Raw genomic sequence first — 14,238 nt, forward strand, 5'->3', positions numbered from 1 at the left:
AATCGCTACAAAATTCACTACAGTGTACATACGCCCACTTGGTTTCAGGCCAAAGGCTAAAGTGTTGTTGCGAAGGCGGAAAATTTTTTTTTATGAACGCCTACCAGCTGGCATCTGGAATATACATATTGAAGTGCTTTCACAACATGTCCTTAGTTATCAGCATTACATAGCCTTTGTCATGTGCTCTTATGGTGATAAATGATGTGATGCTAGTATATGATTACAGGCCTTGCTACTGCAGTAATAATGAGGATATACTCATATTATTTCTTTGTATGACACTAGAACAACTGCATCCAATCAATAATGGTATTGCCAAGTTATTCGTTATTCATGAATATGCATCACCAAGATGCATATCGAGAAACTGCACTTCTGGATTGTGATGGTAAAAAGCTAAGTTTTGAATGCTGGTCATGAATCTGAAATTTATTTTTGGGACAAAGGCTCTTGGGCCGTACTAAGACCTAAAACCGGCCGGGCGGAGAAATGCCTCAACCTTTGTAATATGGATATCCAATAAAAGATTTTGATGGGATCATGACGAATATGTTGGAAATACAAATCGGACCTATGTGGAGCTTGGATAATTTAAAAACTCATTAGCCTAAGCAACATAGGTATCAAAAGAAAGATATGTAGTGATGAGTAGAATATAAATATCCGTAAAAGAAATCAATTAAAAGAAGGTATTAGCGAGCAGGATCTGGGAAAGACCGCTTAAAAAACGCTCCTATAGATTCTACCTGTATATAAAGGGGGATTTTTTAAGAGCTATAGGAAAGTCATAAAAAACAAGTAAGGAAAGGCAAAAGTCGGGCGGTGCCGTCTTTATAATACCCTACATCTACCCTATATATTATAATACCCTACATCTACCCTAAATCTGGACTGGTTTCTATGAAATTCACCAGTGATATTAGGAATCATAAGAAAATCCTTGCTGCTAGATTTCGAGAAAATCGGTTGACAATTGAACACTTTATTGCAATATTTCTCAAAATCGGATGAACATATATGTAAAAGCTATTTCAAAATCTGAACCGATTTCGATCAAACTTTATGGATATTGTGGAAGTCGTCGAAGATGGCGTTGTACAAAATTTCGCGAATATTGGTTAATAAATGCGCTTGCATTGGGTCTAGGATTAAAAATCGGACGATGTATATATATGAGAGCTATATCTAAATCTGAACCGATTTCTATCAAATACACCAGTAATGCCGAGAGTCAAGACAAAATCCTTCCTCCTAAATTTCGAGGGAATGGATTAACAAATAACCATTTTATTGCAATATTACTGCAAATCGGACGAACATATATATGGGAGCTATATCTAAATCTGAACCGATTTCGACCAAACCGGATATTGTGGAAGTCGTCGAGGAAAACGTTGAACAAAATTTTGGCAAGATTGGTTAAATGCGCTTGCAGTGGCTCTAGGAGTAAAAATCGGTCGATATATATATGAGAGCTATATCTAAATCTGAACCGATTTCTTTCAAATTCACCATTAATGTCAACACTCAAGATAAACTCCTTCCTGCCAAATTTTTAGGGAATCGGTAACCAACTGACGATTTTATTGTATTATTACTGCAAATCGGACGAACATATATATGGGAGCTATATCTAAATCTGAACCGATTTTTTCTAATTCCAATAGGCTTCGTCTCTAGGCCAGGAAACATACCTGTACTAAATTTAAAGAAGATCGTATGAAAATTGCGACCTGTAGTTTGTGCACAAATTAACATGGACAGACAGACGGACATAGCTAAATCGAATCAGAAAGTGATTCTGAGTCGCCCGGTATACTTATCAATGGGTCTCTGTTCCTTCTGGATGTTACAAACAAATTCACAAATTTTTAATACCCTGTACCACAGTAGTGGTTTAGGGTATAAAAAACACATAAAATCTTAAATTGAATCAATAGTACGAATGAAGATTATTTCATGGAAATGTTAATGGAATTCGCTTAGTCAAATTTTGGCACACTCTTTCCAGCGTTTCCGTCGGTATCTCACGAATGAATGCTTCAATGTTGTCTTTCAATGCTTCATTTGAAGCGGGCTTGTTTGTGTAGACCAGGGATGGAAAATAAAATTTTTTAAATGGTACTAAAAATGTATTTTTTTGGGCCAAAAGAGTACTTTTATTTTTTTAATAAAGATTTCTAAAAGGTTAAATAAAAAAAAATGTTAACGACTCCACAATACCGTTATTATACCCACCACCATAGGATGGGGGTATACTAATCTAGTCATTCCGTTTGTAACACCTCAAAATATTGATCAGCGCACCCATAAAGTATACATGCTCTGGATCCTCTCGACATTGTGAGTCTAACTAGCCATGTGCGTCCGTCCATGTGTCGAAATTAGGGTATTGTTCGAACGCGTAAAGCTAGCCGCTTGAAATTCTACACAGATTCTTCTTATTGACGTAGGTCATTGAGGATTGCAAATGGGTCATATCGGTTCAGATTTGGTCATAGCCCCCATATTAACCGATCTCCCGATTTGACTTCTTGAGAACAAAGACTTGAGATATGATTTTCTATAAACAGGTATAGGCCCCATATAAACCGATCCCCGGATTTGATTTGTTGGGCTTTAGAAGCCTCAATTTTCATCCGATGTGTCTGAAGTTGGAAACAAAGACTTGAGATATGATTTTCAACATCCATGCTAAGTATGATCGCCCGATTTGATTTCTTGAGCCCCTAGAAGCCTAAAATTTCATCCAATTTGCTGAGTTAGGACTTCCAACATCCATGCTAAGTATGATCCGAATCGGTCTATAAACAAATATAGCCCCCTATAAACTAATCCCCGGATTTGGTTTGTTGGGCTTTAGAAGCCTCAATTTTCATATGACTTTCAAAATCCATGCCACGAATGATCCAAATCAGCCTATAAACAGATATAGTCCCCATATAAACCAATCCCCTGATTTGTACAGACTTTTCCATCCCTGGTATAGACATTAAATAGTCTAAAGGCGTTAAATCGCACGATCTAGGCGGCCAAATGGCCGGTCCCAAAAGTGAAATAAAATGTTCAACCAACTCGCCTCTAAATAAGTCCATTGTTACGCTTGCTGTGTAACATGTTGCATCGTCTTGTTAAAACCACATGTCATGCAAGTCAAGCTCTTGCTTTTTGGGATATCATCTCACGGTAGCGCTCACCATTCATTCACAATTACGTTACGATTCGCCTCATCTTTAAAGAAGTACGGTCCAATGATGCCTCCAGCCCATAAACTGCACCAAAACTGTGACTTTTTGGATGCATTGGCAGCTCTTGCAGTGCTTCTGGCTGATATTCAATATCGACAATTCAGCTTATTTGCATACCCATTGAGCCAAAAATGAGCTTCGTCGCTGAAGACGAAGAAGCACGCGATGAACCTTCTTAAAAGAGCACGAATTTTGATAATAAAAGGCGATTTCTGGTTAAATTATAGACCAAACTGAAGAGGTTTGACAGTGAAACAAAATACAAAATGTGTGTGAGGTGTTTAAAACAGTGATGCCAAAAATATAATAGCTAAAAAATCACCCTTTACATTTTGGATAGAAAAGGTACAAAAACTCTGAGGTCTTTTTTAGTTCCAATTTTTAATTTTACGAGGTGCCAGCACTGGTTGATAATAGTATACAAACATCATTTATGAAAGTGTAAAGTGTTCAGTATACTCTGCCATTTTACTTTCATATTTATTGATAGTGAAAAGTTCTGCCCCTGTTCCTTAATGTTATTTATGCTCGTGGAAAAATTTGCAATTTTTGTTTACCATGAATAGAAAAAATATTTTCCTGCATAAACTTCTAAAGTCTTAACCTTAACTTACTAATATTGTTTTGATTATTTCATACTATGTTTTATTTTATTTTGTAATCTATATATTTTTTTGTCAAATTTCGTTTTCTTTCATTTAACGTCTAAATGTGCATGTTGCGAAATTCATTATATCCCCCATAAAATAAATTTTAAGGAAACATCCTTAAAATCTCATCCTACGATATCTAAGTGAGATACTAATATTTGCAGTGTTTAAATTATTTATTGGTTTAGTGTTTTCAGAAAATACGAAAAAAAGTTGCAAATAAGTGCAGTGTTGAATTGTGTTTTTTCCTAACTGAAAATAAAATCAAATATCAAAGGAAGACAAATGCAGTCAATATAAATGATTTTCATGCTTTGGATTAACTAAAACAAACAAAATAAAAGGTAATTAAAGGGAAATCTACTCTTTAATGTATAAAGATTTAAAGGTTTATTGAAAACTTGTCCACTGCGAAAATCGCAATTTCTTTTTTCTTTAAACGACTCAAGAGCACTAAGATATGTATTGATTCACATGATGGGCTGTAATCAAAAAGACAAAAAGAAACAAACAGTTAATAGGGAATAATGTCTTGACATTTGGCAAGTATTTTGTAACAATCAAATCAGAATAGATGGTCTCAAGAATTTATATTAGGGTATCTGCATTTAAGGGCCTATATCAGTATATAGACCGATTCGGATCATAGTCTGCACGGATGTTGGAAGTCAGTTCAGTCCTTGCGCCAAATTTCGATGAAATTGGACGAAAATTAAGCCATATAGAGGCTTGTACCTTACCTTACCTTATGTACCTTACATTCCTCGCCTTCAATACGTTACCTTACATACCTTATATAACCTCTTTACACAGCTTGCCTTACCTTAAATACCTTACTCAACTTACCTTACCTTACATACCTTACCTTACATACCTTACCTTACATACCTTACCTTACATACCTTACCTTACCTTACATGCCTTACCTTATATACCTTATCTTACATACCTTACCTTACATACCTTACCTTACGTACCTTACCTTACACACCTCTTCTGGCATTCCTTTCACTACGTACCTTACCTTGAATACCTTACATTATGTGCATTACCTTATATTCCTTACCTTACCTTCCCTTATATACCTTCTATAGCATACCTTTTATACTTTACCCTACCTTATATACCATGTCTTATATTCCTTACCTTAACATAAATAACTTCCATAGTATACTTTACCTTACATATCTAACCTTACATTATTTACCTTAAATACCTAACCTTACATACCTTGCCCAACAGAACTTACTTTAAATACCTTACATTAAGGTAAGTTAACTTATATAGCTTGCCTTTTATACTTTACCTTACCTTATATACTTACCTTACATATATATATTTACCTTATATATCCGACCTTACCTTACCTTATATACCTGACCTTACCGTATATACCTTACCTTAACATACATACCTTACATGGTAGCTTACATTCTTTACCCTACATTACATGATTTATCTTACAAAACTTACTTTACCTACCTCACACGTCTCGTCTTACCTTACGTTCCTTGCCTTATATACCTTTTCTGGAATACCTTTCCCTACACACCTTATCTTACTTACCTTACCGTACATACTTTACCATACCGTATATACCTTACCTAACATAGCTTACCTTTAATACCTTACCATACATAACCTTACATGCTTTACCTTACCTTACCTTTTACCTTATATACATTCCCTTACGTACTTTGTCTTACATACCTTATCTTACATACTTTACCTTACATAACTTACCTTGCATACCTTACCTTACATACCTTATCTCACAAAAATTACCTAACATACCTTACCTTAGATGTAAGGTAACATAATGTATATACTTCATCTTACATAATATACCTTACTTACCTTACCTCACACGTCTTACCTTGTATAACTTAGCTTACATATCTTACCTTACATATCTGCCTTTACATTCCTTACCTTACATACCTTTTCTGGCATATCTTACCCAACATACTTTGTCTTACATACTTTACCTTAAATGCCTAACATACCTTACCTTATCTTACCTTTTACCTTGCATACTTTGCTTACATTTTCTACCTTACATAGCTTATCTTGCATACCTTACCCTAAATATTTTACCTTACCTTACAACCCTTACCTTTCATAACTTTAATTAAACACCTTACCTTACATAAAATACCTTACATTACATACCTTACTTTACATACCATACCTTGCAAACCTTACCTTACATAACATACCTTAAAAACTTTACCTTACATTACTTACCTTACCTTACATAACTGATCGTAAAAACCTGTTCGTTTGTAAGACGATTCATGGTTTAATTATAGACCAAACTAAAGATGTTTGACAGTTGAACAAAACACTAAACGTGTGTGAGCTGTTTAAACCAGTGTTGTCAAAAAGATAATAGCTAAAAAATTACCATTTACATACGTAATTCTTGTCAACAGTTTGTAGAACTGGGAATCTTTGATGGCTGTCTCGGCACAGCATGCAAATAGAAGGACAAGTCCACTGAGCACGTTGAGCTTTGTTTTTGAGCGTCGCGTTGCTAAAAAGCAACCCTGCACACAAATTCCACAAAAACAACCCGGAAAAGTTGAAAAATTTCAACTTTAAAGCTTGAAAGTAAGCGTCATTCTGTGCTCTCGCACGTAAATAGTGTTTTAGTCGTCAAAGTTAAAAATTTTTTATCATTTGCGAGTTGTTTTTTTTGCCATATGTTTGCGGAGTTGCATTTTTTAAACGACGCTCCTCAAAGCGCTCATTCTGTTTAGACCTTTAGAGGAAAGTTTCTCTGCACTTTTTGAGATATACTTCAGAAAACTGTACGAGTGACCGCGAATTGAACTACCGAAAGTGGTCTAAGCGTAAATCCGTATAAGACAGAAGTAGTTCTTTTCAGCAGGAGAAACAAGATAACTACAGTTACACCTGTCTCCTTGAAAGCGGAGGATGTTCTATTTATTGAGAGCGCAAAATACCTTGGTGTTTTGATGAACAGGATATTGAACTTTGAATCCAACATTTTGGAAAGGGCATGAAAAGCAATTATTGCCCTATACAGATGCAAGAGAGCCGTGGGCAAAAGGGGCTCTGGGTATATACTGCAGTTGTCAGACCTATAATGCTATATGGTGTTGTGGTCAGGTGGACGGCGCTTCAAAATTTCACCAATCCAAAGGATGACTTATTTGTACATCACAGTCGTACTGAGAACGACACCATCTGATACACTGAATTCAATGCTACACCTAATGCCTCTAGACATTGTGGCAAGACAAATTGCTGCGACCACTGCTGTGAGGCTAAGGGAGCTTTCTCTTTGGACAAGTGGTGGCCGCGGACGCTGTGTTTATTTTGAAACAATGCCCGCTGTTTCAGGCAGTGTGCATTACACATTGCCTGAGCCGCTTTTTGATAAAAAGTACTGTACCATTATTCCTGATAGAACTCATTGGAGCTACGATATCCTTGGTAATAGAAGTTACATAGACTTCTATACGGATGGTTCCAAACCAGATGACTAGGTGGGCTTTGGCGTTTACTCTATGGAACTAGGACCGGTTATATCGAATAGATTACGGGACCTCTGTAGTATGTATTAAGCGGAGATCTTTGCAATTAAGGAAGTGGTGGAATGGCCAAGATATAATGTCATAACGCCGATTGCCACAAATATCTTCTCAGACAGCCAGGAAGCCATTATGTCTCTGGAGAACGTATTTCTGAATTCAAAAACCGCCCTCGACTGTCGCAGAGCTCTCAACTAGATGGCTGAACAGTTCAAAATTGAACTGTTCTGGGTGCCGGGCCACAGAAATATCCCACGGAATTGTAGAGCGGACGAGCTTGCGAGACTAGGAACTGCCTTACACATTCCAGGGAATGGACGTCACACGCGCATGTAACACTGTAGAACAGCGAAACAGTCGATAGGACGGCGAAAATTCTATGGGGTGATCCGGATTGTGAGATGACGAGGCTATTATTGAAACGAAGTAAGAAGGAGGTCAGTTTAGCTTTTGGTGTCATAACGGGACACATAGGGCTGCGAGCTCACTTATGCAAAATCGGTGCGGCAAGTGATAGCATGTGTAGGGCATGTGGGGAATATGATGAGACGTTGGAGCATTTCCTATGTCATTGCCCGGCTTTCGTGGCTAACAGACACCGGTACTTGTGTGGGGACACGATATCAGACATTAACCAACTTGGGGTAGTGGTATGGAAAACAATTAAGGATTTTGTAAGTAGCACGGAATTCCTAAAACTTTTCTTTTACGAGGTTACGTATTAGTTTTTTAGTTTTAAGAGCTCACAACAAGCGGATTACTGGCTAAGATGTATGCCCATAGTGACATGGGGCGGATTAATATCTGCACACTCTTTTCAACCTAACCTAACCTACACATTCCAGGGGAACTGGAATCTGTGGGTATGCCCCTAGCGACTTGTAAGCTAAGTTTTCAGGATCAGGCCCGAAAGGCAACGAATGATAGATGTTGACAAAGGGGGGGTTGTGGACATTCCAAAATTATGTGACTGGAATGTGACGCTTTCATATCGCTGGCTGGAACAGATGTCTTAGTCATCAAAAGTCATGCAACGACTTTTGCCGAAGCTGTGAGGACGACTATAGAACATCTGCTGTGTGTATGTGTCCTGCACTGGCAGTCAGAAAGAGTTCCACTTTAGGTTCTCATTTCTTTGAGAACTTTTTTGATTTAGTGGACAAGTTTTTGGGCTTTTTAATGCGACCTGTATAGTTCAATGGTAGGAACTAGAAGGCATCTTCCTTCTACTGTTGGTATCACAATGGACGAAAACGTCTAAGTGAGTCTAATGGCAGACTGCCACTTAAACCTAAGCTAGATATATATTTTATATATATTTAGTCCCATATGCACTTATAAGGGCGAATCGCACGTTATTTGATATGGGGTGTTTTATTACCTCTTGGTTCTCTCTTCTTTCATTCGGACAATTTCTTAATTGACATTAGTGCCACAAGAATGCAACACATGTACTGAGAGTGCGACATCAACGTATGCATGACTTGACACGATGGAACATTGTCGACGACATCTCACAGCAATGCAATGACTTTCCATAGAATTTTTCAATGGATGGAATGTTGAATTTGCAGATCTTTAGTTTTGTGTTGACTGCTTTGACCTACTTATATTTAACCCTTACTAAAGTTGACTTAACTTTTACAGCTTCCCTTATTTTAGGCTTTGGTTCAGATTATTGTCAAGAAAGGATGTACGAAAGTAAATTTACCCTTAAACTTCACAGTAAAATCACCGAGAGGAACTGTCTCACAGAGATCTCTCATACATCGACGTTTTAGTTTTATGATAGGAAACTGAGTACATCTGAGCGACACTTTTTGTAATGAAGTTTTACATGATTGTAGATTTCCTAACCGAAATGGAACCCAGGCCTTTAGCGCTAGCAGCGAACATTATATCCTATTCTCCATGGCGACCGATCTGCAGAAAAGATATACTTGTGAATTCCTTGACCACAATGGAGCCTTTTTTCTACGAGTGCCGCTATATAAGTTTCTGGTTTAGGCAACACCAAGTTTTGCCGGGTGCAATCATAAATTTCCGTTGGAAAGTTTAGTTATTTTCTAGCAAAATCGTACTCGGACGTTTTGATGTACGACTTGAAAAAAATTTCCTGCGACCATTTTTCACAACTTTCGACGTGGATTATCACGACAACAGTGCATTAATGAACTTTAATCATTGTATAGCGAAGAAGCACCAACCTGTACCACTAAAAAACTAGTCTAATTAATTCAGTCGTGGCCGACGTTCGCCCAAAGTCGAATTCCGTGAAGGTCGTTCAAAACCGGCCGTTGTATCAGAGAAAAGTGATGCCGTATGTTATCTTATAATTAGGGTTTTACATTTCCCGGCTCTTTACATCCCGGGAAAACGGGAATAAATTAATGTTTACCTAAAAGTGAAAGGTTTTGGCCTCCAGTCTCATATTAACTCAAGTTACCCTAAAATTCTTGAACGATTATTTTCAAGATTTAATGTTCGGACAAAGACGATATTTAAACAATAAACGGCCACTTGTTATAAATATGCAACTTTCACGTGTCATAAACGTCCAGCTGTACACTATTATGTCAATTTCACAGTTAAAAACCTGCAAATACTTATATTTGCCTCAGTGATTCGTCTAAAGGTCTAAGCGGAAAACTGTTCGACTGAAATAAATTAAATAATGTAATCTTTTAATGGGATAACAATCTGATGATACCCTTGGTAAGGCTGAAATCGCGATCATTGTAGCCTGCCCAACACATTTTGCACACCAAACACCACATAGAGTAAATCTTTGAGATGATCGATTGATAAGTGGTTTAGCAAAGGCCTTTAAAGTGAAATTCGGGAGATGCGTATATATGGGAGGTATATCTAAAACTGAACAAATTTCTATGAAATTCATCAGAAGAGTTATAAGAGAAACTTTCGTGCCAAATTTTGTGAAGATCGATTAACAAATTACTAAATTGTTGAGTATTATTCAAAATCGGAGGAAAATATATATGAGAGCTACATCTAAATCTGAACGGATTTCTATTAAATTCAATAGCAATACCGGGGGTCATAAGGGAATCCTTTGTGCCAATTTGCGTGTGAATCGGTTAACAAATGACCAAATTATTGCAATACTAGTCCAAATCGGACGAACATATATATGGGAGCTATATCTAAATCTGAACCGATTTCTTTGAAATCCACCAATAAAGTTGAGACTTATAAAAAAACCCCCCGTGCAAAATTTCGTGAGAATCAGTTTACAAATAACGATATAATTGCAATTTTAGTCCAAATCGGACGAGTATATATATGGCTTCGTCTATACCTCCAAGAAAATGCTTGTGCCAAATTTAATGACTATCGGATGAAAATTGCGACCTGTACATGGACAGACGGACAGACAGACGAACATAGCTAAATCGAATCAGAAAGAGATTTTGAGTCCATCGGTATACTTATCAATCTATCTCTCTTCCTTTTGGGTGTTACAGAATGGTCGCCTGTTTCTTCGGCAAAACTGGTGACTATTTCGCTTGTGCTATGTAGAACGGTCAATTTTGAGTGGTTCATCCCCATTTGAATGCCTGAAGTCTTGGGAGAAATTTGAAAAACGAACAAGAGAAGACGAATCGTTGTTCACCATGACAATGCGAGGTCTCACACATCGGCTCAAATCAGCGCCTTTTTGACTGGTCAAAACATCGAAATGATGGGTCATCCGTCGTACAGCCCTGACTTGGCACCTAACGAGTTCTTTTTATTACCCCACATTAAGGTGAAAATGTGTGGTCAATGATTTTGGTCGCCAGAAAACGCTGCTGAAGTGTTCAATAACCATGTTTTGGAAGGTCTCAATCGGAGTGAAAAAAGTGCTTAGAGGATAGGCATAGAGCGCATGCAAAAGTTTATAAATCCTGTTGGAGGATACATTGAGAAACATTGTTCCTATATATGACGATAAAAATGTGCATATTATAAGACCAGAAATTTTTATAGCAGCCCTCGTAGCATAAAAAAATCCAATTTTATGCATTTTTTAATATTTCTTTATATAAGTTATTGCCTTCAAATATTTCTCTGCAAGTGCAAAATAAAAATTCTTTGTCTGCTGTGACATCTCCACTACACTTTCCCCCACTTCATAGTCCTTTGTATCCTTGCTCCGTTGTATGAGTCATGCAAGCAAATGTTGGAAGTGTGTTATGTAGACATTGGCCGCGGTAAAAATTCGTTGTTTTTTTTTGCTTCTCCAAATGCCTTCCCATGTGGATGTTATGTGCGCACTGGAAATATTCGCTAGTTTTGTTGTTTTGTTGTTTTGTTCGCTCTCCTTACCCCATTTGCTGGGGGTGGGGTTTTGGGAGGCAGTGTGGAACCTATGCTTTTGTGGCAATTCAATGAGAAATGATTTATTTGTGTTAGGCACTGCTGCTGCTGCTGCTGCAGCAGTGCATTAAGAAATGAAATATGAGGGAACAAAGGCATGTGTATTCGCTAATCTATGGTGATTTGTTGTTGGTTGGCAGTAAAGGAGTTATCCAATACATTTGTGGATTTGCTAGAGATTTGAAATAAAATAAAGAAAGGAAGCGACTACAAAAGTCCAAGCATACTGCATTGGTATAAGTGAAGGGAAACGAACCGGTGAGGATATTCACAATCGATATAAAACAGAGAGTAGGATTGTTTCGTTGCTAGTTCACCATTTTAAATCAAAACTGTAAGAATATTGTAAACGATTAATAAAAAAGTAGAATTGCTACTTTCTGGATATTTAGATCTAAGATAGTTAATGAGGCATGGCCGAAGTATTTTAGAAATGGGTTCAGACTACGTTAGGCACAAATGTTGAAAGCCTTACACTGCAAATTTTTTTTTAAGAAGTGTATGTGAAACATTAATGAAACAAGAAGAAAGTTGGGGACAAGCACCTATCTGGCAAACAGGGCAAGCAGGAGGCCCCTATGGCCCAGAGGCTAGAATGTCCGTCTATGCAGCTGAAGGCCTGTATTCGTATTCTGGCTAGAACATCAGAGCACAATTTTCAGCGGTGGTTTTCCCCTCCTAATGCTGACAACATTTTTTAATTTTTTCTATGCCATGCAAAGAAGCCATGTAAAAATTTCTCCCAAAGAGGTGTCGCCGTTCAGACTTGGCTATAAAAAGGAGGTTCCTTGTCATTGAGCTTAAACATGTATCGAACAGCACTCACTGATATGTGAGAAGTTTGCCCCTGTTCCTTAATAGAGTGTTCATGGGCAAGATTGCAATTTACCTATCCGGCACGCCCACACTTTTGTACATACCCGAAGCATTGGTCCACTCTCATCTGAGTGTCTACTTTGTGAGTGCCACAATCGCGTGTGAGATTTTTTCATTACATCGCCGTTGAAACCATCCCGCCCGTCTGTCGAAATCTCGATAACTGTCGAACGCGTAAAGCTAGACACTTGAAATTTTGCACAGATACTTAATGTAGGTCGTTGGGGATTGCAAATGGACCATTTCGGTTCAGTTTTGGATATAGCTCCCATCAGGGACGTAGCCAGGATTTTATTTTGTGGGGAGGGACCCTTCCCACCTTTTTTTTTTTTTAAATCGAAAATTGTCAAAATTCATCCTGCTACTGTGAAATTGGTAAAGATACCAAAAAAATTTTATTAAATAGTTCAAAAAATAAATTTTCACCAATTTTTACAAAGAACCATTCGTTTATTTCTTCGTCGAGCATAACTAAACACCATCGAAAATCCATTTTTGATGGAAAATATGTCCGGTGAAAATTGTATCCAACTATTGTCGTATATGTTTATAATTTCCATCTTGTTGTTATAAGTCCTAAAGTTTTCCTCATTTATTGGAGATAAAATAAGAAAAGGTCATAGAACTAAAAATCAGAAACACGAAGAGTTTTTTCTTTGCCCACTAATTTATGTCAAATGACCTGGCGGCAAATGTAAGTGTAATATAAAACTTGCCCGAGGGCTCCCCACCCTGGCTACGTCCCTGGCTCCCATATAAAACGGTCTCCCGATTTGACATCTTGAGTCACTGGTAGTCGCAATTTTTGTCCGATTTGCACTTAGTTTTCTGTAATGAATTCCAACAACTGTTCCAAGTACGGTCCAAATCGGTCTACAACCTGATATAGCTCCACTATAAACCCATCTCTTGGTTTGACATCTTGAACCCCCAGAAGCCGCAATTTTTGTCCGATTTGGCTAATATTTTGCACGTAGTGTTCTGCTAGGAATTCCACCAACTGCGGTCTAAATCGGCCTATAGCTTGATATAGCTCCCATAAAAACCGATCTCCCGATTGGACATCTTGAGCCCCTGAAAGTCTCAATTTTGTCCGATTTGGCTAAAATTTTGCACGTGCTGTGCTGTACCAAGTAAGGTCCGTGTCGATCCCTAATCTTTCGATTATCCTGTTCGGTTTCTATAAGCTTTAAAATTTGTGTAGATTGACAGAAATTTGGTTCGTAGAGTAAATTCATCTAAATTTATTTGGTGTACATTTTTAGCAGAATCCATGGTGGTTAGTAAGGTTAGGTTGAATGGGTCGTCCACCAATGGTGAGTTCACTCGGAGGCCAGTATATTCCATTGTGGTACCCTAGAGAGAGAAAGGGAAGAAAAAGGAAAATGTGAGACGTCGTACTAGAGGTTATACACGAATAAAAATAGAAAGACAGGAGGAGTGGAGAACCCGAGCGGGAGGTGAAGAACCGCCAGCCACTACGCAAACACGGAACTACCTATCCCGGAGCCTGTGGCACCC

The 14,238-nt window shown here is 37.8% G+C and overlaps 1 protein-coding gene across 9 annotated transcripts in view; it reads left to right on the top strand.

Moving 5' to 3' along the window:
• LOC106088678 (kinesin-like protein unc-104) overlaps positions 1-14,238 on the top strand; it is a 149,887-nt gene that overhangs the window by 67,488 nt on the left and 68,161 nt on the right. For 8 of the 9 annotated variants that reach the window (XM_059370508.1, XM_059370509.1, XM_059370511.1 and 5 more), the window contains one exon: positions 4,090-4,245. The exons of the other annotated variant lie outside the window; for it this stretch is intronic. The gene's annotated coding sequence lies outside the window, so the exon portion shown is untranslated. Of the gene's footprint in view, positions 1-4,089; positions 4,246-14,238 lie in introns of those variants that run through there. 9 annotated transcript variants of the gene reach the window in all.

This window comes from Stomoxys calcitrans, chromosome 5 (genome assembly GCF_963082655.1).
Source record: "Stomoxys calcitrans chromosome 5, idStoCalc2.1, whole genome shotgun sequence".
NCBI lineage: Eukaryota > Metazoa > Arthropoda > Insecta > Diptera > Muscidae > Stomoxys > Stomoxys calcitrans.